The sequence below is a fragment of the Serinus canaria genome, chromosome 2 (genome assembly GCF_022539315.1).
Source record: "Serinus canaria isolate serCan28SL12 chromosome 2, serCan2020, whole genome shotgun sequence".
Lineage (NCBI taxonomy): Eukaryota > Metazoa > Chordata > Aves > Passeriformes > Fringillidae > Serinus > Serinus canaria.
Window position 1 is genome coordinate 30,678,661 of NC_066315.1, and position 25,581 is coordinate 30,704,241.

General features: G+C 37.0%; 1 long non-coding RNA gene across 1 annotated transcript in view; it reads left to right on the top strand.

The window, feature by feature from the left end:
* The window catches only part of LOC108961483 (uncharacterized), a 53,392-nt gene extending 43,908 nt beyond the window's left edge, over window positions 1-9,484 (top strand). The window contains exon 3 of the long non-coding RNA XR_007777020.1: window positions 6,174-9,484. This is a non-coding gene — a long non-coding RNA (uncharacterized LOC108961483). The remainder of the gene's footprint in view (window positions 1-6,173) is intronic.
* Window positions 9,485-25,581: the final 16,097 nt, after the last annotated feature.

The window sequence follows — 25,581 nt, forward strand, 5'->3', positions numbered from 1 at the left end:
CTGAATAAAAATATAACATGTTAAGTAAGTTGTTGTGCTAGAGCAACTCCTTCCTATTCTTTCTGTCAAGGAAAAGTTGAGATCCAGTCCATTGTCCCACAAAACCTGTGCTGTCTTTCATGGTGAAAATGAAGAAGAATAATAGCACGGTCCCATTGACAATTGTGGCTCAGAAATACATATTTATGGAAAAGAGCTCTTCCAGTATTCATGGAATCATGGAATAGTTTGTGTTGGAAGGGACCTTTAAAGGTCATCTAGTCCAAATCCCCTGCAAGGAGCAGGGACATCTTCAACTACATCAGATTTCTCAGAGCCCCATCCAACCTGACCTTGAAGGTTTCCAGGGTGCAGAGTTTTCATAACAAACCATTATGAATTTCTTCACTGTTACACAGTTACCATTCCAATAAAGAGGAATTTGCACTGCTGGGGTTGCTTTGATTAAGATGAATCAAAAGCAAAGCCAAGGACAGACTCTGCCTGCAATAAAACTAAATAAATTTTAGGAAATACTTTAACAGGCATGGTGAAGTAGATTAAATTTAGAATTACTTGGTGCCTGCAGCTGCCTGTCGTGCTCCATCTAGACAGATGTTGCTGCTTTTGAGACAAGAATGTGAATCAGCTCTTGGACCCCTGCAACTGCAAGCCCTGTCTGCCTTCAACTGAAGTTTATATTTATATACTGGCTTAGAAATTTACAATGGTTCCAAAGCAGAATTACAAGAATAGCAGATGTTCTTCGTTCATTGACAGCGATATTCATCTGACAGGTAAGGGGAGCAGCAGGAGACCTTTAGTTACGTGACTTTTTTCTGTGCATTGCTCATTGAGGGGCTGACCCTGCTCTGGCTAAGGTAAATCCTACAGTTCTAATGCAGAACTTCTTCAATTTATCAGTGACTCTGCAGGTTTGAGATCTGTAGATTGTATGCTCAGGAGAAGCATAGGCCCAATTCTAACTAGGGTGAAATAATGTCTTAGATAGAAAATATAATTTTCCCCATTCTTTTGCTTCAAGCAACCCTCATAAGAATAGTCTACTATAGCAGTTACAGATTATCTAATACAGTAATATATGTCATTTCCCTATATTAAACTCTGAGACTAGGTAAATAATGAGCAGTGTTTTATGTTCCTAGGAAACTCATTTTCCATGGTACCATGGTCTGATATCAACACTCACTGTGTGTCCAAGTCTTGTCTTCATAGCTGAGTAATACTTTGTCAGGCTTAAGTTATAGCAATGTTGCCAAAAGGCTAATAGCAATCAGTAACACTTCTACACTCAAATGAAAAGTATAAAATAATCTTTGTCCAAGAAATACAGAATATGGCATTTTGGTTGCTGTGATTTTCATGTATAGTAACAGAAGCAACAAAAAGATGTCATTGTGCACTATGGAAAGATATCAGTATTTGTAGTTCCTTCCAGTCATATGGCACTGTAATGGGAAGGATCACAGAAGCCATTTCAAAGCCAAGTCCTATCAACTCTGGGACCACAAGTTTTTTCATCTTTTTCTACCTCATTTCTTGGCGTGGCTCAAAAGATATAGCTCTTGGCTCAAAGAGATGCAGCTTTCACTCTGCTTAAGAATTCTTGAAATAAAAGGGGGCCAAGATTTTCTAAAAGAACTGTAGATTTTCCATGCCTTAGTGTCTGGGGACTCAGTTTAACTAGCTGAAATTCAAATGCTTTATAAGTTGTCTGTTGAACTTTCAAATGAAATCTCCCTATGATCAAAAGCCAAATGGTTCTTCTCCAGATTAATTATGAAAATTTAATTTTAGGTGTTGTTGATCTGGTACACCCAGATGAACTTATATTCTGGGGACAAGTAAGATACACCAGGTACTGAGGCTGATTTACTGCCTATTGGGGTATTAAAATACCTAAAAGTCACCTATATTCCACACAGTAATGTGGCTTGAAGTTATTAATTAGTAACTTATAAAAGAATTTATCTGTCTTGGTGGTAGCTGCTACTTCAGCTTCCCTTATTTTTCTAACAGAAAAGGAAACACAACGCTGCATTCCAGGCGTTTCTATGGTGAGGCAAGAGACTGCAGCTGTAGACCTGAAGCAAAAGGGTGAGGTAATTTTAGTCTCCAGAGACATAGTAAATATTAACTGTAAAAAAGAAAGTTGAAATAAAGTCACCAAAAATATACTCCATTATATTGATGACTCAGTTTTACAATGGCCAAAAGAATGTTATCTTGAGATTAGCTGTGTCTTGTAAATATTTTTACGGGTTTTCATGTATTTATACAACAGCAGTCATTTCTACCCATTGCCCCCCCCCCCCCATCCCTGAATACCCTCAGGATTTAAATATTTGGTTTCAAGTTCAAATTGGCTTAGTTCTGACCTCTCTGCACTGAAGTTTCTGTCCAGAGCCAAAGTGTTAAGGCAAAGCCTAGCAGTGAAGGCACAGCCTGCAGGAGGGGAGGCCAATCTAATCCAAACTCCAACCTGGGAATACCCAGAACTCTGACAGCCTCTGGGCATGTTGGGGAGGACAGGAGGGGTTTTTTGCCCCCTTTCTGGGGACAACATCCCCCAGCCAGTTCATCCTATATCTGAACGACAGAGCTCAAAAGGGGAGAAAGGAGGCTCTGTTGCCCCTTCTCTTGATCCAGCCTTGCACTGGTAAGGTACAAGTGTACTCATTCCCCTTGGATAGGGCACTGTGCAGAAACTCCCACAGCAGAGTGTGCTCTAACCCATTCCCACATCAAAACATTTCCTAAACACCCAATGAATTAATAGTTTACCATCTGGCTGAGATGATTTCAGTGAGGCAGCTAATGCCCAATTTAGGTTAAGATTCCATAGAAAGGCTTTGGTATAACACAGTAGAGACTGCTGCTGGTAACTTTAGGCAATTCCAATAGTGAAATCAAGCAGCCAAAGCTCAGCATTACATTTCTCACACATTGCCTGAGAAAATACAGTTTTTTTCTGAGTGGCCACAAGAAGAATGGTGCTGGTTTGTGAAAAAAATGTTGCCCAAAATACATAATGTTGAGAGAAAGCACCAGAGCCCAAGATGCTGCCTACCAGAGAAGAACCTTAAAAATTAAACTACTCAGTCACACTGCTTGTAGGTTATGCTGTGAATCCTGAATTCTATAGGGGAATCCTTCCTGTAGGAAGAGTGGCTGATCAGCTGTGCTTTCAGGAGCCTGGCAGCCAAGTGTGAAACATGTACTTGAATCTATTCAGGCTTACACCCACATAAAAAGCAATATGAACAGATATCTCAGCTTTAAATATAAAATCTTTGAAGCAACAAACTTCACAGAGGGAGAATGCTTTATCCTAACGTTTCTCCTCCTGTGAAAAACTGTTTTGACCAGGCATAATGATACTCCTCTTGCTTGTGTTTTCACCCTACAGCTCAGTTCAGTCCACTAGGCTGTCTTTAAGGATCAATGAGTGTGCAGCTTTGGAGAAGTGTGTAGACAGAGTGCCCTTATCTGAGGTGATGTTATCTATACAGAGAACTTCTTCTGCAGAGAAAAGTAGCAAAATTCTCCATATTTTCTGACTAAAATCTACCTTGTGACTTTGAAACCTTGTCATTATTTGGCCATTTAATAATTCACGTGCAATACTCAAAGAATCTCTGAGGGATGATGCTTAAAACCACAAAGAATGAAAAGTTAATAAGTTTATCTGTAGAAAATAACCAAAGGAAAGATTCTTGGGAATTCTGTGCTGGAGGGCAATATTCAGGGTTGAAAAAGAGAGTGCTTTGAAAAGTCTTGGCCTAAAATAAGTGGCAGAAAATACTGAGGAATATATGAAGACTAATTATATGTGTAAATTAACATTAATATTTGGAGTGTCCAAGGTGAAGAAAAAAATAGAAGTAACCCAATGTAAAAGATGGTGTATCAGATGACTGTCACAGAATATCTATTTTTAGATTACTGGTTAGTTAAAAATTTACCTCCACTGAACTTAAATTGAATTTAAATATGAAAGGATTTTTTTCCCCCATTTCTTTCAGGCATCTGCAGAGGAATCTGAAAAAGGGTTTCTAACAACTCAAAAGATATCATATATTCATTAGCCATACCTACTTTTATCCCATTGATTAAGTATGACCCAAAAGAAAACTTAAATTTATCTTGCTTCATTTCATCCCTCAAGAAATAACAAAAGAATCTGCAAACATATTTTGCAAAATTTCTAAGGTGAGAATTGGGCTCATAGTACAGTATAAATGTCTTAAAACAACAAATGTATTGAAATAGAACTAACTAAAAATAGAATTTATATATAAATACAAGATTTTTCAATAGGAAATATGGATTTTGTGCAAAGCCCTATTCAGGAATTCACTACTATTTTGGAATGTCCTTGCTTGCCTCTTTAGGCAAATATATTACTCTCCCCAAACACAGCTGAAGGGGCATTAGGTGGGTGATATAAATCACTTGAAAAACAGGAAATGGGTAAACTCAAGTCTGAATTATGTCTTCTCATATACACTAAGGTTTAGTTTCATGTCCTCTAATTTCACTCTTGTAGAAGTTAACTGTCTGGTTGAAGGTAGTGATCAAATCCTCCAGAGTCATTACCAGAGAAAGACATCTATTTCCAGAAGACTTTCCTCTCTGATATTGCATACCTATTTTATGCCCTTGGATTTTCTTGTCTTTCTTTGTTTTTGGATGTGGAAGACTAGATAATTAATTTTGGTTTAAACTAAAAATCCTAAACACAATGTGGTGAAATGAGACTGAAGCAATTAAAAGAGTAGAAAATACAGAAATATACTCCAAGTCATTCAAATAATGGAGGTATTTTTTTTCATATTTACATTCTCAGCTATCTAAATAGAGTTTTGAAGATGGGTTATGTGCTCCTAAAACACATCAGCACTGTAGAGAATGTTATTGTCATGGGTTAAATGGTGTAAATGAGATGTTATTAGATGCCTATACTTTCACTGTGTCTTCTGATTCAGAAATAAATTCACAACAGTTAAAATAATCTCATTTTATGTCAGTCTTATAGTTTAATTGATTAGTACAGGCAATATTACCAAAGAATATGATTAGTTTATGCTCCATAAAGCCACTGTCAAGAATCCTTCACTAATTTCAGTGGTAGTTAATTGGACTTTAGATGCATAGCTGTAGTAGTTTGTAACTCAGAGTCTTATAACAAACTTCAGTCCAGCCCCTCTTGTCTCATCTGCTTGTCTGACTTTTAGTTTTAGATATCATGGTGTTTTTTCCTCCCCCAGTTCCATAGTGATACAGACACTGCATTGACAAAATGATCAGAGATGAGAACAGGAAATTGATCCCCAATTTCATGTGCTCAGCTCAGATGTGATGATGAAAACCCTTCTACCCCTCTGTCTTTGAAGTCAGGAAAGCAAGGTGATGGCAAATAAATACAGCAAAGAAATGCAACCCATGAATTTATCAATAAATACACTGATGGGGGTGGGGACAGGGAATGAACAGGCCACTTGCTGATTAATTGTGCATTTGGTTTTTAATATGTCTTGTAGCTTGAAAACTGAATCTTGGCAGAAAGTCAAAAAGACTACCATCAATTCAGGAAACATATTTGGGATGGCAAAGAGGATTTTTTGGTATCAGTTGCTTAAAGTGTTCTTGACAAACAGCCCACCAACAGAAGGCTCAGTCCAACATCCTTAGCATAAGAAAATATTTGTTGTTGACTTCACTGCTACTATTATTTCATCCATTATCTCAAAACAGCATGATGCTTCATAAGCTCAAGTTCTTTTCTAGATTAGAAGATTTAAAAAAAAAATAGAGTCTGTGAAATAATGATCTCAGTCGCTGGAAAACAATTAACTATTCTCCTGAGTTGGGTTGAAAAGATCTCATCTTGAATAAAGACAATTTTGACACATCTATCTACAGTTCATTCTACAATTTGTAATGATCACAGTATTACTTTTCTTAGCAGAGAAAAGTTGTTTGCTTTATTTGTAAAGGCAGCCAGCCGGTCTATTAATATTCAAAATACTCTTCTCTTTGCAGAAGACACTTTTTCTCACTGTCTTAGTGTAAGTAGTCAGGTTGGATATAGTTGTTATAACAAAGAGCTTTACCAATAAGCAGTCTTTTGACTTTGATCAGAGAAGATACTAATTTTATTTTTCTTCCAGCTGCCACAATGGACCCTGAAAGGAGAGCCTTCAGACTTCAGCACTCTGCTAATTCAAAACCACCATGACTTTATATTGATTGCAAATGGAACTATTTTATTTTGCTCCCCCCTCTTTGTTGTCCTTGTCATCAGCAAACATAAAAGATTTTTATCCTTTCTTCAAGAAGATAACAAAACAGAAACAAACCAATGAGGAGACAGGATCACTTTCAGCAACAGCACACTGGAGATAAGGCACCTGAAATATGTCCTACACCAAGGCAATATTTCTGCAGGGCTTTCACCAATGACTGACCTGAAACTCTCATGTGTAACAAAGATTTCAACACATAAAGGTAACTCAATGAAACATTAAACATAGTTTTGGTGGAAAGTAGAGCATTATGGGGTACACAGGTGAATGAGAGTTAAAATCCAAGCAGAGCGTGTCTGCTAAACTAGTACAGTCATTGCTGTATAAAAATGTACACACTTGAATATTACATTCATGCAGGACAAAAGCTTATCATAAATCTACTAATAAGGGCTAGACTGCAGATTTGCAAACATGAACTGAAAAGCAACCCTGAACCTACAGAAAACTGCATTACCAGTCAAATCTGTCAAAGGAAATTTCTATGAACAATGAAGTACATATATACCTGGGAATCTTCTGGGACTTTATGAGACAGTAAATCAGTTTGTTGTGAAATTTTCTTTTCAGCAATATCAGAGTTGGATTAAAGTTTTGTGGTTTGCTGCTCAGATTAATTATTTGCCTTTGAGGATGTGGGTTGCATTGGAAAGCAGATGAATGACAAGCAATCTATGTAAGAGTTTTAATTGTCAGTATATGTCCTATTCACTTGCAAAACAAAAGGGCAAAACTAAACAAGCATGTACTGAGAAACTTGATTAACAGTCTCTTCCACTGCCTTATAAGTACTTGTATTCATTAATTCTGCCATAACTTTTCCATCCAAATGATTTGAACACAATAAAACCCCTGTCAATTAAAGAAATGAACAGGCTACTTCAGGGCTCAGAAAATCGCTGGTGGAATGACACAGCTGCCAAATGTAACTTGATGCAGAAATGGTAAAAACCAGTTTGTGATGATCAACCAGAGATCTACAGATACTGCAAATGATGCTGTAGTGGAAACATTGTAGGGACTTTCTGGAACAGTATGGAGCCACAATTGCCGAGATTGTAGGCCCATGACCTGTTGCTCCTCAGCCAATTTTGTGAATGTGGGAGTAAAAGGAACTAGAGAGGATAAAAGACTGCCTAATTCAGTGTGAAGAGTGGATGTCCGTGTAGTCAAAACTGCCATGGCTGGAGCCAGTAAGAGTGTACATATAAAAATAAGTGTGCCCAGGATGCAACTGTTTATATTCCTTATCTTCCATAATATCCCCTGTTTTGAATCAATGCAATGATTCCTTTATGCTGTTAAACAGACCCAAGGAACGGCTTTCAAATTAAAAAAAAAAAAATCTTAATAAAATAGAACTGTTATTACAGAATTTGTCAACTTTTCCACAGATGTTGAGTAGCCCTTGCTAATAGGCTTTTTATATATTTCCCATGTGTTAACCTTTTCCCCCCCTTTTCTGTGTATATAATGAGTGTCTGTGCGCATGTGCACACGAGTGTGGCACACTGAATGCAGTTACATTTTCCATTTAGATTCCTCTTGCCCTTTTGGTAGTGAAGCTGGGAAATATTATATTACACACAAAGTTTTACTCCCAATAAAAGTTACTCTTTCTGTGACTGCCTTCTGTGCACGTTCTGGACCACCGTGTGTTTTAATGAATTTCCACTCTTTCTTGTAATGGAACACTGTGAGGCAACGTGTAATGGCACCAGGGCTGAGCAAGTCCCTGTTTCCTCCCCAGACCTACACAGGACTGCATTATGTTATGTCATGCTTCTGATAATCTCCTAGGCAGAAGAATGCCACGTGTTACAGAAACTGCTCTGCCATCTGCTTTGGCCAGGTGTGTTCACTGAACCTCAGTTACATCACTTTACAAGTGCATCGCTGTTTCCTTTTTCCACATATATTCCTTCCCATCTGTCCCTTAAAATATTCACACAGTTTCTCCTGGTTAATGGGTGGCATTCATAGCATATATTTTCTCACTGGTTTCATTTTAATTTTCCATGGGGCATGTCCTATTCCTCTTTTCTTCAATGATCCAACAAACTTCCAATCTTGCACATTCAATCCTTCTTGCCTTAGGTGACATTCAAATGATACAGTGAATAAAACATAATATGAAGGAGAAGACATAAACAGCAGGAGCAGAGTAGCTGAGATGGGTTCCAGTTCAGAGGGGGTCCTCATTTAAGTGCCTTAGGACCCTGTCCTAATTTTTTTCATACCTGTCCATCACATTTGCCCTGGAAGCCTAGAAAACTAATGTTTTGAAAATTTCTCCAGTAGCTTGATCCATGAGGACTTTGCATGCTACAAAAGGAAGACAGAATATCTGAAGAAGAGTTTTGGAAAGTCTGCTAGGTGTCTTCAAATAACTAGCAATGATAAGAAAAAGAAATATATTTTATAAGCTACAAAGTGTAAAGATTGTCCTTAGGTTCTGAAAGAAATACCTGAAAATCCAAGCTTGAGACACATCTGTTCATAATCTCCAAGAACCAGTTTCATTCAATTAAGTGATTGCTAGGCTGTCAGCCATAGTATGCGATCCAAACTTTAGGTGGACTTCTGTCTTCACATTTTTCCTTTTCCTGCACAGGACATCAGTCTGAGGGAAAGCTTGCCTTTCATTCCTGTTGTTTTGCAAGGTTCTTTTATGAGTCTGGTATGAAGCCTTACACTGAAGTCTTACACTGAGTTCTGCAAAATAATTATATAGTACCTCAGAAATCAGTTCTCAAGGCATTCTACCTCACTCAGACTGTTACCTCACATCATCTAACTTTTTTTTTACTTTTTAAGATTCATTTGAAATGCTGATATTTTTCAGATATTTTTTAAGGGCTTACTTCTAAAACACATATTTAAATGTGAGTGCAGAGTATAGTCTTTACTTTCTAACCAAGCTAAGTACAAACAATTATTTTATTCTTATCACAGCATTAATCCTGCAGGCTGACAAGGAAGATTTTAAATCTTGTGATTTAGATCCACTAGCATTTTCTCTTGCAGGTAAGCCAGTTTAAGGGGTATTTTTTTAAATAATGGATATTGTAATGGAGTGTAACCTTCTGCTTGTGTGAAGGTGAAGATACATTCTATGACTTTGATACCCAAGGTCACTGTTTCTGTTAAAATGACTTGTTGAAAGACCTACAGCAAAGAAAAACCTGGTGGCCAGTACTAAATATTGTCTGATTTGAATAAAATGATGTTCAAAACTACATTATATTCAAGAGTGTGCTATATTCTCAACAATAACATTCCTAGCAGTGCTACTTACATTGCTTTAATAGTTGTGTGAGACCCTTCAGGAAACATCCAAAAGTAAGTACATTTTATTAGCAGAAACTTCAGCCAAATGGATAACCCCCTTTTTTGTATAGGCTGCCTACAAGGCCATCTTTAATTAGAGTCTCTTGTTAGCAATAAAATCTGGAATTTTGCCTTGCAAAAGGACAGAAAGGACAGAAGGTCAAGTGATGGCTTGGCAAGTTGGTATAACCACATCACAAGTCATGAGCTACAATAAGATCAAAACAGAGCTGGAGGCTTTAGTTCCTCCTGAAAAAAAAGAAAAAAGATCCCCAATATGAAAAAAGCCATTACATTTGAGAAATTGTTCCTGGTTCCACCCCGGAGATGCTTAAATTTGGAATTTCACACTTCTTGGACGGCTGTCCAAAAATTTGATGACTGCTAAGGCTACTTAATTAAAAAATAATAAGAAAACACCATGAATTTTATGTCAGGAAATAAATTTGGAGGCCCACTGTACAGTAAGGAAATAACTTGAAGTGTTACAATCCATAAGTTCATGAATGAAAGTTGTAAGATTACACCAGGAATAGCTAAAAATAAAACAGATAAATTTCTGATTGCTATAAAAAGCCAATACTTCCTGGTGGCTACCACACCAATTTTTAAATGACTTTGCCTGCATTCAAGTGTATCTTTAATCATTGCTGTTCCAGATTTCCTTAATGCTCTGGCACTGCAGGTTTTGATATTAAAAGCTAATGTAAAAAAAATTAAATTGCTAAACCACACATTTTTAGATAAAAGAAAAGGAACACAGACACAGGTATGTATTTATATAAAGAACAGATATCTTCTGGGCCTGTATTTCTTGTACATAGATGTACATGCATGTAATGAAAAATAGCAAGACATCACCAATAAGAAAGGAGTATAACAAATACATATCTTAATACAAGGAAGATAAGTACTGTTAATTTAAGCAACAGGGTTTGGAATGGCTGTGTGAGTCTGGAATGGATTCATGGGTATCAAAACCAGGACTGACTCACTCTCAGCAGGTACAACAAGGTCCTTAAACTATAACACATTGTCAAATACACTCTCCATGTCACTTACACTAGAAAAAAATATTTTGCAAATATATAAACTTCTCTAAAAAATACTTTGGGCTATTTTTCTACTGAAATGTGTCTTAATTCCTACAAGTCATTATAAAGAATTCATATGATGTCATAAAAAATCAAGTCTTCATAAGGTTTTAAAATGAATTTTTTTCATTCCAGAACTGAACTATATATTGCATTTTATGGGGAATGAGAATTTTCCTCTCAAACCAATTGAAAGGTCTTATGTTCCTACAAGGCAAACCAACCCCCCCCCCCACTGTACTTCAAATACATGTAATCCTCCAGATATTGAATTTAATTATGCATTAATTAATTCAGCTTCCTAATTAGGCAAATAGTAAATTGAGTACCCTGAAAAATTCTGAGTGACAACATTAGTGTAATAATGTTTTTCGTAGATTTGTCTCCATTCACAAAATGTCTGAGGCTGGAAATCTTCTGTACACTAGACTTCAACCCCCTACTTTGCTTCTAGTGAACAACAAAATCAGTGTAAAAACTATTTTTAGCAACTCTATTAAATGGCACTGGCCCAATTGTATTTTTGAGAGAAGGGAGTTGCTTATTTTCTTTGGGAAAGAAGTCACTTGTGAGGTGCCTGAGATCAGCTGATATAAAGAAATTCTGGAGCAGGTTGCAATAATGGTGGAAATATTGTCAAAACAAGTCTGTAACCATAATTATGTGCTTTCTCTACAATGATGTATTGCTCATCTTAAGGAAGGTCATTGCAAGTGGGAACATTATACAGATGGCCAGGTTCAACAGCCATGATCATGTAAGCATGAGCCCTTCTTGTTTTATTTATGAGCTGAAAATTCATCCTAAGGTTTTCCATTGTCAAGTGTCTACCACAAATGTCACAACATGTTTGCCAACGTGGTCTTGAAGGTGAACCTCTGATGTACTATTGCTGCCAGAAGGATGCCGCAAAATCTCGACCTCTGAAATAAGGATTCCAGTGCTTCTGGCTCACATTCACAAACAACAATGACTCAAGCTGAGCTCAGGCTCTGATTGCAGCCTGCTGTTACAAAACTGTGTGTTAGCAGTCATATTCTTAGATATTCCCGCAATCGTCTGTCAATCAAAAACCTATTATGGAAGAAGTGATGATGCAAACACAAAAAACATTCACTTAGAAAAAGCCAAATCCTGGCTTGTCTAGAAATGAAAGGCTACATTTGGTTTCCTTTGGTTTCTGAAGAGCTTCTGAATTTGAACTGCCTTTTCTTGCACCCCTTATAAAAGAACATTCCCATTGTTGTTTCCACTGCAGACAACTGAGAACTATGAGCAGTTCCAGTTTTATCACTAAAGCTTTGCTGAATAAATGTTGGTATCACACCTGCCTGAAGACATAAGATAAAGAGCCTGTCTCATCTTGGAGAAAGTTTTTAAATGCTCCAAGAGAAGTAATGAGCACAGTTTCCTGGTTTCCTTCTTCTGCAGTTATGTCTCTGAGAAATCTGGTTGCTCCCGCTAAATTCTTTCCAGCATGCCAAGTACTTTAACAAGGTCAAATGTTATATCCCCTGAATTGGTCAATAGTTTGTTCCTTTCCCTAGTTTACCCCATAACAAATCTGATCTTCTCATAGCTTTATCAATGCAGGTGGATTACTAGTGACAGTTTCAGCAAAAATTTAGTTGATCAGATTTTCTGGCTAAAACCATAAAATTAGCTCTAACTGAAGATTTTAGTCTTTCCTCAACTCTGATCAAAACTTAGCTCTTTTTCTGCTCAGAGCTGATGTCAAAACCAATGGCATCTCTCTATGAAGCAGGATACCTCTCTGATCCTTGTGTAAGCCCAAACTGAGCCTTCACATTAGTTCTGTACACTCCTGTCAGCTTTAGCTGTGAACATAATATATACAAGGTCAAGTGTAGTCAGTACAACTTAATTTAATTTCAAATCCTAGGCCTAAATTACCCCCAAAATTCCTGAGTATAGTGGCCATAGTGGCAGGCATTAGTGTGTTTGAGTTAGGTTTGAAGTTGTCAGTATACATCAGTTTAAAACTGGTACTAGGTCTGGGCTGGCGGGGTTATGGACTCACTGAAAATGTACACTGAAATTCCTTACACCACATGGCATACTGTCATTCCTACAACATATAACAAGGTTTGGACAACTGAAAGTATGCATAAATCTTTTAAGAAATGTCTGGTGTCAGACTCCCCTCCTTTGCATTCAATGCCAAAGGGATTTTTGTCTTTATGGACAGATCTGAGAACCTGGGGGAAATACTTCACATCTCAAATTCTAAGAATGATTTAGTTCGATTTTGATTAGAAATATATTCAGAAATAACTTTATCCATTAAAGACCTTTTTTGTAAAGCAGAGATGAGTTCTGACAAACTATATATTCCTTTTGTGGAGCAAACCACTGTAAGTTTATCTGGGAACACAGAGTCCAACACAGACAAAATTGCTGTTGATTTTTGAAGGAAAACTTTTGATTACTAATATTTGCAAGAGTGTTTTTAGGTCCTTTATATCAGGAACTCTGAAACCAGAATCTGTCTTCATTAGAGCTCATTTCTTACTTAAAACTAAGGCAAAGGAGCCATAGCCATGTACTAACTGTGGTCAATAAGAAGACACTTTGAGCCATGTAAAACTGAGTGGCTTGACATACAAATTCCTTCTGTGGGGAAGATGTCTATTTGCAAGGGTGATTCCTAGGAAACCCAGTTTCTTGTTTCTTCCTCTTGTACTTCAGAGCAAACTTTGTGCAATGTCATTTACCTGTTTCTCTGCTTTAAATATCCTTTGGATGTCAATACCGTAAATAAATGTGAGACATAAATAATACATCAAAATAATTTGGATTTAGGGCAAAACCTTTTCAAGAACTGCAATTGCACAGGCAGATAGAATTTCTTTTCACTGTATAAGGCAATGTGTTTTGTTTAGTTATACTGTTTACTTAGCTCCTCAAAAGCCATGTGGTGGCACACAAGGGTGACATTTGTGATATCTGATGTTGTGAAATGCAACAAAAATACTTTCCAATATCATTTAGATCCTGTCAGTTGCTCTCCCCAAACGTCCCCTTCTGGGACTGTATCTGGACTGGCACCAAATCAAGAGTTCAGACTGTACTGTATAGCTAAAAATGAGCCTTCAAACTGAGCATTGAAACTCTGGATCTTGTGAACACTTGGTTCTCATAACTATTTGGCCATAAAAGCTTATTTCTCAGCAAGAAAAAACAAAACAAAACACCCTACAGTTTGGAATTTTCATGGTATTTATGAAACTGTAATAGGCTTATTTGCTTCTCATTATATACCTGATATGTTTTTACTAACAACATCTATTTTGCATCAATAGTTAAGAAAAATAATTTGGTGGCTTAGTGGGAATGAAATGGTAATAAAGAAAAAGAAAATGCAGAAACTGCTTGCTGGTGGAACACCCCACTATTATTAATTGTGAACCATGGGATCTGGCAACCTTTTGATTTACCAGCACCGTCCACTCCCTTGTAAATTCTAGCTGGCTTTCCCATACATTATTATGTGGATTCCTTGCAACCACTTCCCTTTCTGATTTTCCAGAGACAGAGTATAAAGTTTCCCCAAATGCCAATAAAACATGAAATCCTATTCCACTCTTTAGGTTTGCTCTGTGTAGTCATTTTCTAAAATAAGAACAAAAAAAGGGCTTTAAACATTGATCTTTTCTATTTTTACCTTCATTCAATAGTTGCTGCTTTTCATAAATATTGCAGTTTTTGTTTCAATGTCTGTACATTTTGGAGTTTTTAAAGTGTTGGCTCTAATACTGAGAAAAATTTTAAGTATTTCCTTGCTTCTAAAAAAAAACTTCCATGAATGAATATGTTCCACTTCATCTTGATTTTGCTTACAGATATACTGTGCCATATAACACAGATGTCTATAGGTGAATGAAGCTTGAATAAAGCATGTCAAATAAACCACATTTAGCATGTCAATTTATAGGTAAAAATAACCAAAAAGCAGTGTACAAATATCTGGCCTAGCAGCTCTGCTTGCAATGTTCTTTACTTGTCAAATGTATAGTAATAATGCAGACACTGTTGTTGACTGAAGGAATGAAAACATGGGCTATTTTCTGATCAATGTATTCAAAAAATGATTGTGATGGAGGAGAGAAAGGCTGAGTGTGGGTGGGTGGTTTGCAGCAGACTTTGCCATCTATAATTCGTTCTTTGAGAGGAAATGCTTTTGCAGGACACTGGCATGTAAAGAACCTGGACACACTTGGACAGGATTACATCACTGCCATCAAGTTATTTCAACTTCGTGGAAGGCTACTCAGGTTAGCGCTTGGACTCATGGAGCTGGAAGAATATAAACACTATAAACCCTCATTAATTTCTAGAAGCTGCAGCAACAATGTTCATGTCTCATGAGGGCTGGCAGAGGGAAACCAGTGAGGTGAGTTTAGTTCTAATTAATAGTTCAGAAATGAAAAACATCTCATCATCCTTTTAGGGACAGTGGTTCCATACCTGCCTAGAGAAAGATTTCTCCTATTTTCCTGGGAGGCATTAGGGACTGAGTACTTGAGCCTGGGATTGTTCCCACTATTGCTCTGTCCTGTGTCCTGAAGGGGGATGCAACCAAGTTATCACAGTCTCTTGGCACAGGTAGATCTGTAGGTAATCAGTTATATACATTTAAATAAGAGAGGGATATTCTCCAGATATTTCTGTATTTTTACACCTTGAAATAGATGTATTAATAGATGAAATAGAGTGCAAGCGCTCCGCAAACCAAGAAATTATTTCTTCAAGATATTCTTATCTGAAAGATGTCAGAGGCCAGATTTCAGCCACATTTGAAGATTTACACAGCACAGAAGTAGTCTGCTATTGCTCTCAATCCTTCCTGAACTTCTAAAGTCAGTCCAGTAGTACTGCAATTGCTTTTACAATTGCAACTCTTGCAATTGCTACTATCCTCATGGTAAGCAACACTAATTCCCACTTCCTTCCATTACTCCTGCTGCCTATTTCTCTTGTCTCAGACACTAAGCCATTGTGCATTATTTCTCTTCCTCTAAAACTACAACAACAACCAATTGGCAGCCTTTGGGGCCAGAAGTTTTCAGCTGGTGGTTCTGTGTGTCTGGTTACGTGACAGAGCACACAGAGGTTCAGCTGTTTCACTGTGTGCTCCTCAACCCTCAAGCAGAGCTGGTTTCTTATCTTCTGATTTTTGTCCCTTGATAGTTGGGAAATGCTAAAAAAACTTATTCTGAGAACAAACTGTCCAATTTTAAGAAAGGGTTTTGAACACAGGTGGGATAAATGCCCATTCATATGCATCTGCTTCCTCTCTTGAATTATCAGGGAGAGCTGGCAGATCATATGATTTGACAGCTTTTACATGCTAAAATGAGGTTCTGATGATCAGTTGCAAGCTGGTCCAACAACAAATTAAAAAGTAAAATACTGGCACATGCCATGGGGGAAAAGTTTTTGGGAATGTGCTAGCAGAACAGAAATTAACATAATCCAGTATAAGGAAAAGAGCAATTGAACTGAGGGGATTTTGTTGGTGTGCATCTAGCTTTGCTCCTGAATTACTCAGGGGAGATCATAAGTATCTATGATCATTCCCCTGGTCTCTGAAAACTAGAATATTAGGATTAAGATGTTCAGAATAGTAGTCTGATGAATTCAGAAGGGTTTGGACAGCTTGGAAAGTTTTTTCCAGCTAGTGTAAGCACTTCAAATTTGGCTGGCCTGCAAGATATCCATGTTCACTGCTTTCCAGATGGAAGTACCAGAAAAAAGGAATTACTGCTGGCTAGACTGGCATTTTAAGTGTGAATTGGGCATGGGGAAATATGGAAGATAGGCTTTCTTTTTTGGCTGGCTGGCTGCTAACTTCACACTTTGCTCTGAGCCTGGAAATGGAGAAGTCAGTGACAAGAATTTCACTGTGGCCCTTGGGGACATTACAAACCCTCAGTTCACTGGGAGCTGCTGTTAAGAAGTGCCCAGTGAGTCATGGCTACACCATGTTAATGGGCAGAACCTGACTCCAGACAAGTGCCTTCTGTTTTTTTTTATTCCTTTCAGTTTAGATTAGTTTCTTGTGACCTTTTTCATCACTATGTTTGCAGAGCTGGATCACTGCCTGCCTGTCTGTGCAAGGATTTTATTAGATTCTGCAGTATAGGCCTTGGAGTTTAAATAGTCCCAAAATAAGAGAAAAAAGCTTGAAGCAGGCTGCTTCACTACAGCAGGTGCAACGAGAAGATCTCTTCACACTTCATTTCATCATGTCTTGTTCCAAACTCACACTAAGAATGATCCTTTTTTAAACAGTGATCCACAAAATAAGGGAATCAAAATGAGCAATTTCTGACATAAGTGATAATACTTTGGCAGCATATACTTGCATGGAGACAAAATTTCAGTGTAGCTGTTCACAAATTAAGCTTTGGCTATGATTTCCCATGCTAAAAATCAATCTCAAGATTTCTGTGTAATACAGTTTAGGGTTTCGGAGTTACAGTTGCAGTGCTGAGTTGACAATTGGACTTGATGATCTTAAAGGTCTCTTCCAACCTTGGTGATTCTATGATGCTATGAAGATTCCATCAACAAAAACCTTTAGGGGTTTTTTATTTTATGTATAGTTGCGGATGGCTTTATTTTAACATGCAAAAGTTTTCAATTCCTTAGAAGAAAATTTTTAATTAAAAATTAGATAGACCTTACTAAAACTGTAAATACCAAGTGGATATCAGAGGCTAGGCAACCTTCTGTTCCCAGGAAAGACCCTGACTTGCATGTGAGCCATTGTAGGAAAGCCAGACAGGACAATCAAACACACAGTAAGCCCTTTATTGGGGTTGGTCAGAAGCAACTCACCCTAGACAGAGTGAACAGCAGTTTGGCTGATTTATGTCCAAAAAATTTCCTCTCTTTTAAAAAGGAATCCATCTGTATGAAGTTGAATTAAAGAATGTTCAATGATTGCATTTACTCATCACCCAGATTTCCTAAAAAAGTGTCAATAGAAAGAAATCACGTGTCACTTCCATACTATTTATATTTATCTAATTTTATGAAATCTTAATCAAAATATTTAAATAAGCCTTCTTTTTACATACTCCCTAAAGCATCTTCAATGAATTCCTGTCAAAAACAGGGTACTGGAGCAGACATACCTTGGGGATAAATTAACACATGAATCTTATGCCCCAATGCAAAACAACAAAATACATCTGAGACATTCAAGCAGGATGACATAGAGCATCAGCCCATCTTATGCCAATGAAGAATTTTTCTTCCCATGAAGTTTTAAAACCCCAAATATGTGTTTCCTTGGGCTGATTGTTTCTTGAAAACCTCTAATTGGCAGGAACCTTTTCCTGATACTTAGCCTCACTAATTAGTGCTCATTGTGTGTATGTGTGTTTTGTCTCTCATTCATTTTATCTTCAGAAATTGTTAAGATCTTCTTGCAAGTACAGTTCTGCCAAACTCAATGCATTTAGAGCTTATTATTTTCTTAGATTAATTTTTCACATATCAAAGAAATCATGTAAAAAATGTAGATATTTTACTTTCAAAGGCAAGGAGATGATACTTTCAAACTTTCAGACAGAGAAGAGATGATGGCAAATGAAGGTAAACGAGCAATAGTCTGAATCCTGTTGCTTTCTCTTCCCTTCAACATTGCAATTTATCCAGAGTTCCCACCTTTTCTTCTGAAAAAAGCAAGACTTATACAACCTATAATTTCCCCTAAAAACTGTAAATGCACATAGGAACTAGGGCATTAAAGGAACATAATTCAGTTTATTTTTTCTTACAAATTATCAGAATTGATTTAAATAAGGCTCTTTCTGAGTAACCCTTCCCAAAAGTCCCATCTGTACTGTATGTAAAGAGAATTAATGAGTACATTTGGGAAAAACCCACTCGTGATGACTACTGACAAAAAGTCCAGGGGAAGTTCAGTTTAGAAAGCATTAACTGCAAAGATTAACTGCAAATTGAAGTCACTTATCTAAATATTAGTAAACTTTTAAAAAAGAACAAAGAGCCTTGGAAAGAAGCCTTTAAATTAGGGCCACACAACTTTGTATAACAATCTCACTGTTAATTGAAAATTAGGCAGTGTTATGGTTAGTTTAAATGACACAGCTAGAAACTCTGGGCCTATGGCAAAGAGACCCAAACCCAAAGACAGACAAGCTTTGCTTGATTATAGTGATTACATCATGGTCATTAGAATTTAAACCAACTAACCCAAACACAGACATCATATCTTCATTTGATAGCTGCAGTCTAGTAAATAGTGGGAAAGGATGTTATGTATGGATTAGCCCAGCTGAAATGAAAACAGACATTCTTTTTGAACCTGTCTGGCACTGAAAACGAGAACTTAGAATCAGGCTGTAAATTGGTCTTGTAAAGCAAGAGGCCTTTGATTCTTAAGGATCTGCATAGTGTTTTAGCCAGTCTTTGTTTTGCAGGAAAGCCACCTCAGCACCCGGGTATGAGGCATCCTTATGTGCAGCCTATCACTGGGCAAGAAGTTGAGTTTATCTGTGGGAAAACATGAATATTAGCAATGTCCTCCTTTGTACTCCACTGCTAGAATTCCCTTCAAGTTTGTGAGTCACTGTCAGCTGTTGGCTAAAAATAACTCTTTAGTACTGCTTAGACTCACAGTCATCATGGTGACGCATTGAGACAGCTAAGGACAGCATCAACACTGCATATTTAAAATGCATTTTGCATCTGTTAATCTTTAATTTATAATTTGAAAGTTTGTGTTTGGGGGGGGGGTGCATTTCACTGTCTAACATGAGGCATCCTTATCACCACCTCAAATGAGTTGTGTTCTTGGTCTCCCCATACAGACAATGCAAAAACCCCAAAAAAACCTCTGAATCATGTTTGGTCTTGCAGACAAAGAGGGAACCTTGACACTGAAAGCGTCCCTTCATTTTTCCTTTTTGAAGTTAAAACTTATCAAATTCATAGAAATGAACATATGAAATATTTTTTTGCTTTTTTGTCTAATAAACCTGTATATAATAAATTGCAAGGGGCAAGAGAATTCCCATCCATACTTAAAATATTTTCTTCAGAGACTGCCTATAAATCATAATAGTTGCATTAATTTTCTGGGTGCTGGGACAAAGAACAGAGGAAGAAAGGTCTTCAGGACATTGCCTTTGCCTATTTTCAGAGTAAGGACATTTATTATAGTGCTGTTATCATTAATACTTTGAGAAAATCACTCCAGGAACATCCAGGTTGTTAAAAATTGGTTGTCTTGCAATGAACTGTGTTATTATAAAATATCTCACACCAGGGACAACAGAGTCAAATTTAGCACACACTCGTTTAACATTTAACAGTAGATGGCATTTCTCAGAAACTCCCAAAGATGCTTCACAATCAGACTCATCCCATAATCATTAACCAAAATTCCTGTGTGAGCTAGCATGAGCCTTACTCATTTCACCAGTGTTACTTCAACTTTGCTTGAATTCTGCCAGCTAGAAACTGTATATGGCTGTTTGACATATTAAAAATATGGGAAAGAGAACTCTGAAGTAGACAGCAGTACTAAAGGAAATATGGCCATTTCTCTGGCTGCACCTGACCATCAATCTCAGATCTCAAGACTTTGCTACTTAACAAGGAATTCAAAATTCAGAAATTTCATGGTAAGCATCTGAGTCTTTAGAGGCATAGCACACTGGACTTTTGTAAATATGAAGCTGTAATTTTATCCTTCCTTCATTCTTCCTTCCTTCCTTCCTTCCTTCCTTCCGTCCTTCCTCCTTCCTTCCTTCCTCCTTCCTCTTCCTTCCTTCCTTCCTTCCTTCCTCCTTCCTTCCTCCTTCCTTCTTCCTGCCTTTCCTTCCTTCCTCCTTCCTTCCTTCCTTCCTTCCTCCTTCCTTCTCCTTCCTTCCTTCCTTCCTCCTCCTTCCTTCCTTCCTTCCTTCCTTCCTTCCTTCCTTCCTTCCTTCCTTCCTTCCTTCCTTCCTTCCTTCCTTTCCTTCCTTCCTGTCAGTTTATTTTTAAAACTTTAAATACCTTTACAACAGGGAACACCAATCATAGAACTGGAGCCTCCTATTTATCATTCAGCATTTCCTCAAGTGCAATCAGAATTTCAAATCACAAACCAGTTAGCTAATATGGGGACACCAGAAATAAAGACTCATGATAAAACTATGGACAAGATTGTCCTACATGGTCTTGCCAGAGAATAAGGGAATGGAGAGTAGTGCAAATTATAAATTGCATAATAACTCTATAACATTTATCTAGTGCAGCATTGCCTAGCATGTAATGCAGCAGAATGTACAGAAATATCTGCTTTGTTTAGCAGTGCTGTCACTGTTTGTGCATCCAGCAAATACAATATAAAAACTTGCTCAAGCAAGCTCATTTCCATATCATGCCATTTTGGGTGGTCATCTTTGAAAATCTAGACCTTATCTTTCCTATTGCTAAAGCCTTGGAATAATTTGGTAGATTTCATCTTTCCTAATGTTAAAATAAATGTTTTTCACCACCAGAATCTTTTCCAGAGAATCCTAAATTACAAAAAATTCAAATGTGGATGTTTTAGAGGGCGCCAATGAAAGTTAATGACATTGAGAGGCAATTCATATTAAAAGAGCAGGTTAAAAAAGCAGGTACAGAACACCCATTATAGTTAATTAATGGAACTGTTAAAAGTTTAAAACTGTTGAAAATTGTAAAAAAGAAGGGACAATAATGTGCAAAAATATAAATTGCTTCATAATGCCATGCTGCAAAGAACACTAAAGTAAACATTTTGGCATCTTACTGCCTATATTAACAACACAGCCCAGAAATTACTAGGAGGTTCAGAACTTTGCACCCAGACACTCTTCATGTAAATGTCATGCGTAATTACTCAAAATAGGTTCCCTTTATTAATTGTTTTACTCAATTAATAGGAAAGGCAGACAATGGGGAGTATAGCAGTCTTTGCAGTTATCAGTTCTGCCAGCTTTTTTCTTCTGTAAAAAGCTTTTTCTGCATATTTCAGGTTATATAGCAGAACCTCCTGGAAATATTGGAATGGAATAATTGGAATATTTAGAATTTAGAAACATATTTTACTGCTCAAAAGCAAGCTGAGATTTCTGGGATTCAGTGGTAAAGAAAGTTTCAGTCCAATAATATTTTGTAATAAGTGTGGCACTGAGACATCAATTAGAGCAAAGATTTGATGGGAAGAAGAATCTGCAGATTTGCAGGGCAAGATATTAACTATGAAATCTTTTATACTAACACTGTAAGACGTGGATTTTTACCCCACATTCATCACAACTTTAAAGTACCATGACCAGCCCTGTGTGAAACTCAACATTCTTGTGTCACACAGGGTTCATTTTGCTGTGTGAGGGTTTGCACCTCCTCATTTCTCTGCTCAGGTTTCAGACCTGAAAGGTCTCAAGCTCTCCGGTCACAGCATGGAATGGGTCATGCTTCCTGCTGCCCCATCTGAAGAATTGCCCCCTTTAAGGAGAGAGAAAGAACAAACAATGAATAACAGTGCATTTCTGTCACACACTCAGAAATCTGGGGTGATTGGTGGGCACCTTCATGAATACCAGCACGAAATTGAGTATCTGGTGATAAGCAGGATCATGAATCCATGAATAATGCTGAACTGAATTGGAGTCATTTATTTGTGCATGCATTTCCAAATCTGATTGTAAGTCATTTGATAAGATGTAGCAAATAAGCATTTATGTGTTTGCTTATGGAAACACATAAATGGTTCTATAACATAATCTATTAATGAAACCCAGATGGCATAAAACACAGTGCATTACTATTTTATAATTTGCCTAAGAGATTTTTAATGTACTATAATTCCACCTTTCATCAAAAGCCCCATGGCTACATTTCTGCTCAACCTGGGGACTGTCGATGACTTTTCTGTAATGTTGACTGCAGCCGTTGCAGAGGCAAGTGCCCTCTCTGGTGTAGGGCTTCAGTCCAGGGCAGTGTGTTGAGGAACCAAGTGAAACAGAGAGATGTGAAAAAGCAGACATTATGCACCATTCCTAGAAACAGCATCACACCACCTCCCATTGATTCTCTTATATTTTAATACTATTCATCCCTATTCCTGCATATGACAGATGCACTATTCCTGTTCCACGACAGAAATCTGGGCTAACCATCTTCCAGGAGGACCTTTCTCCTTCCTAATAAATACCTCATATACAAGGCAAAGAAAATGTACTGGGGCTAAGAACAGTGTTGACATTCTCCCACAGAATATGAACATAATAATTATGCTCTTGCAGTTATGTCTCTGGTTTTCTCCATTGATGATGAGAGGATTTATCTTTGAATTTTTCAAAGAAGGTGTGTCAAAGCAATTGCCAAAAGTTGCATCAATGAAAGAATAACTCAAATCATACCTTGCCACCTCTCTAATCTGATTCTGACTTCCATACAGCCTAAAAATGTGTAATAAATATGACTAATATTTTAAATGAATGCTGGTATGCACATCTTGGGTGATACTTCAAGTGATATATATCCTTGGGTGATATACATCCTTGCCAAAGGGGTTGTACCCACTGATGTAGCCCAGAAAAGTTATGGAGTATGCACTACTTGAAAATGAACTTTCTTGTCTATGAAGCTGCCCTTTGTTTTCCTGATTTGGCCGGGATTTCTACTCCAAACTTGCTTTGTCTTTTATCCCTTAAATATCAGTTGGAATAGTGAGTAGAGGGAAAAATAATTTTTCCTCCAACATCTATACACTCTTTCCCTAGATATACTTTCCAAAAGCAGAGGGTTACAGCCAGAGTTGAAGGCTGACATTTTTCTTTTAAAATCAAACTGTCTGTTACTCACAAAGGCCCCACAGTCTATTTGTTAGAGTAGCATGGCTGTATTCTGGCATGGATATCTCAGAATAAACGACTTGAAGGAATCCTGCCAGAGAAAAAGGAAAATCGTGTTGAAACCAAAATGATAACTTCATTGTCAGTGTGCCTTAAAAGAGAAAGTTTGTGGCAATAATTTCTGTGAGAGACAGTTCAGGAAATTTGTACTGGTGAAGACTGAAGTCTTTAATTTTTGCATTCTTCAAAGTATCCTTGAGTACAGAAATAAGAAACATCAGAAAAATAAAACAAAATGTTTCAGGGAAGACAATTAGGGGAGGGGTAAAGAATTTATTTCTAATATTACTGTTTTATGGCTTTTATAGCACTTACACCTGAGAGAAAATGTGTTCAGCAAAACTATATTTCATGGTATCCATATCAGTCAATAAATTTTACATTAATGGTAGAAGCTACTTTTAAAAAAATGATACTGTTTTATGAAAGGTGCTAACCAAACATCACTTTGTTAAATTCTGACTTTGTGCTTCCAGTCTCACTGATCTATTTTGTTTGAGACCCACTGTGCCACTTGGATATATGGGAAAAAATTTAAAAAATCCCAAAACCCTAAGCTTTTGAAAAGAGGACCTTTTACACCTTTTGGAAAATATCTCATGGCCATTTTGAGCAGTAGTGATCTGTAAAGAAAACAGATTAGAAAGCCTGATATTAGAGGAAGGAAATATTATTATCACAGCTTGAAATCTGTTAACAGGGCCTTCAAAATGGGGCAAACATTAAAGTCAAATAGAAACTCAATTACAGGAAGATTTTCAACTTGTCAAAAATAATTGCATTAATGTCAGCAATGCTGAAGGTCTAAAACAAGGAAACTATTGTACAGTATCTCTAGAAAGAAAGATTAAAGGAATGCATAGTGTAGTTTCAGCAAAAGGTCCAAAATGCTCACATTTATTTTGGTTTTGTTCTGAGGCCAAAGACCACAGTACTGAATAAAACTGCAACAACAAGCCATAAGTTTCTGACAGATGTTACATCACATGAAGACTGTGGAATAGTCAATAAGAGAAATAATTTATCTGCTTTGCTGTGAACCAAAACTTGCAGTAAATACATGTACAGGACAGAGAGCTATCAGTTTGAATGAGCTGGACCTTTGAGACATAAACTTATTTGTTCTTGAATGTTTAGCTAATATTGCAGGAGGCAGTGTTCTGCATTTGCAACTAAAGCTTCTGCAAAGTAAATTTTATTTTAAAATCTGTTGAACCACCATATAGAAAACTTATATCCTTTACTGATTTAAATGGGATTTTAAACAATTTTTTTTCAAGAAAGACTCTCTTTCTTTGCTCCCTGATAACCTAGCCGAGACCAAGATAATATTTATAGTACTACTGTCTTCATAAGTAGTTCCTGTGTTCATTCTGAGCAGGAACTACAAAGACACAACAGGGCAAATTAGAAAAACAAAGTAACACCATCAGAAGTGTTCTTTCTTTTTCTTGATCTCAGTGTTGTATTGTAAAAGTTCATATATGAAGTCCTGCAATGCACAGAATCTTTATCCACTGATTCTTTATCTTCTTTATCTATCTTCTTTATCTTCTTTATCTTCTTCTTTCTCTTCTTCTTCTTCTTCTTCTTCCAGGTGTAATTCCAATAATCAATTGTGTCTCGAACCTCTACCTATTCAATGTCTAAATTCTGCTGAAATGAATGGATATTAGAACTGTATAAACAAGGACCTGATGAGCTTATCAGAAATACTTAGGCAAGTTAATCCTTTTTAAAAAATCTCACTACAGTCTATTTTTTATTTTAATCCTCCTGATCTCTTCCAGGATATAAAGGGGGCTTATAAGAAGAGAGGGAATGACTTTTTACATAGGCAGCTAGTCACAGGACAAGTGGAAGTGGTCTTAAACTGAGAGAGAAGAATTTTAATTTACATGCTAGGGAGAAATTCTTTAC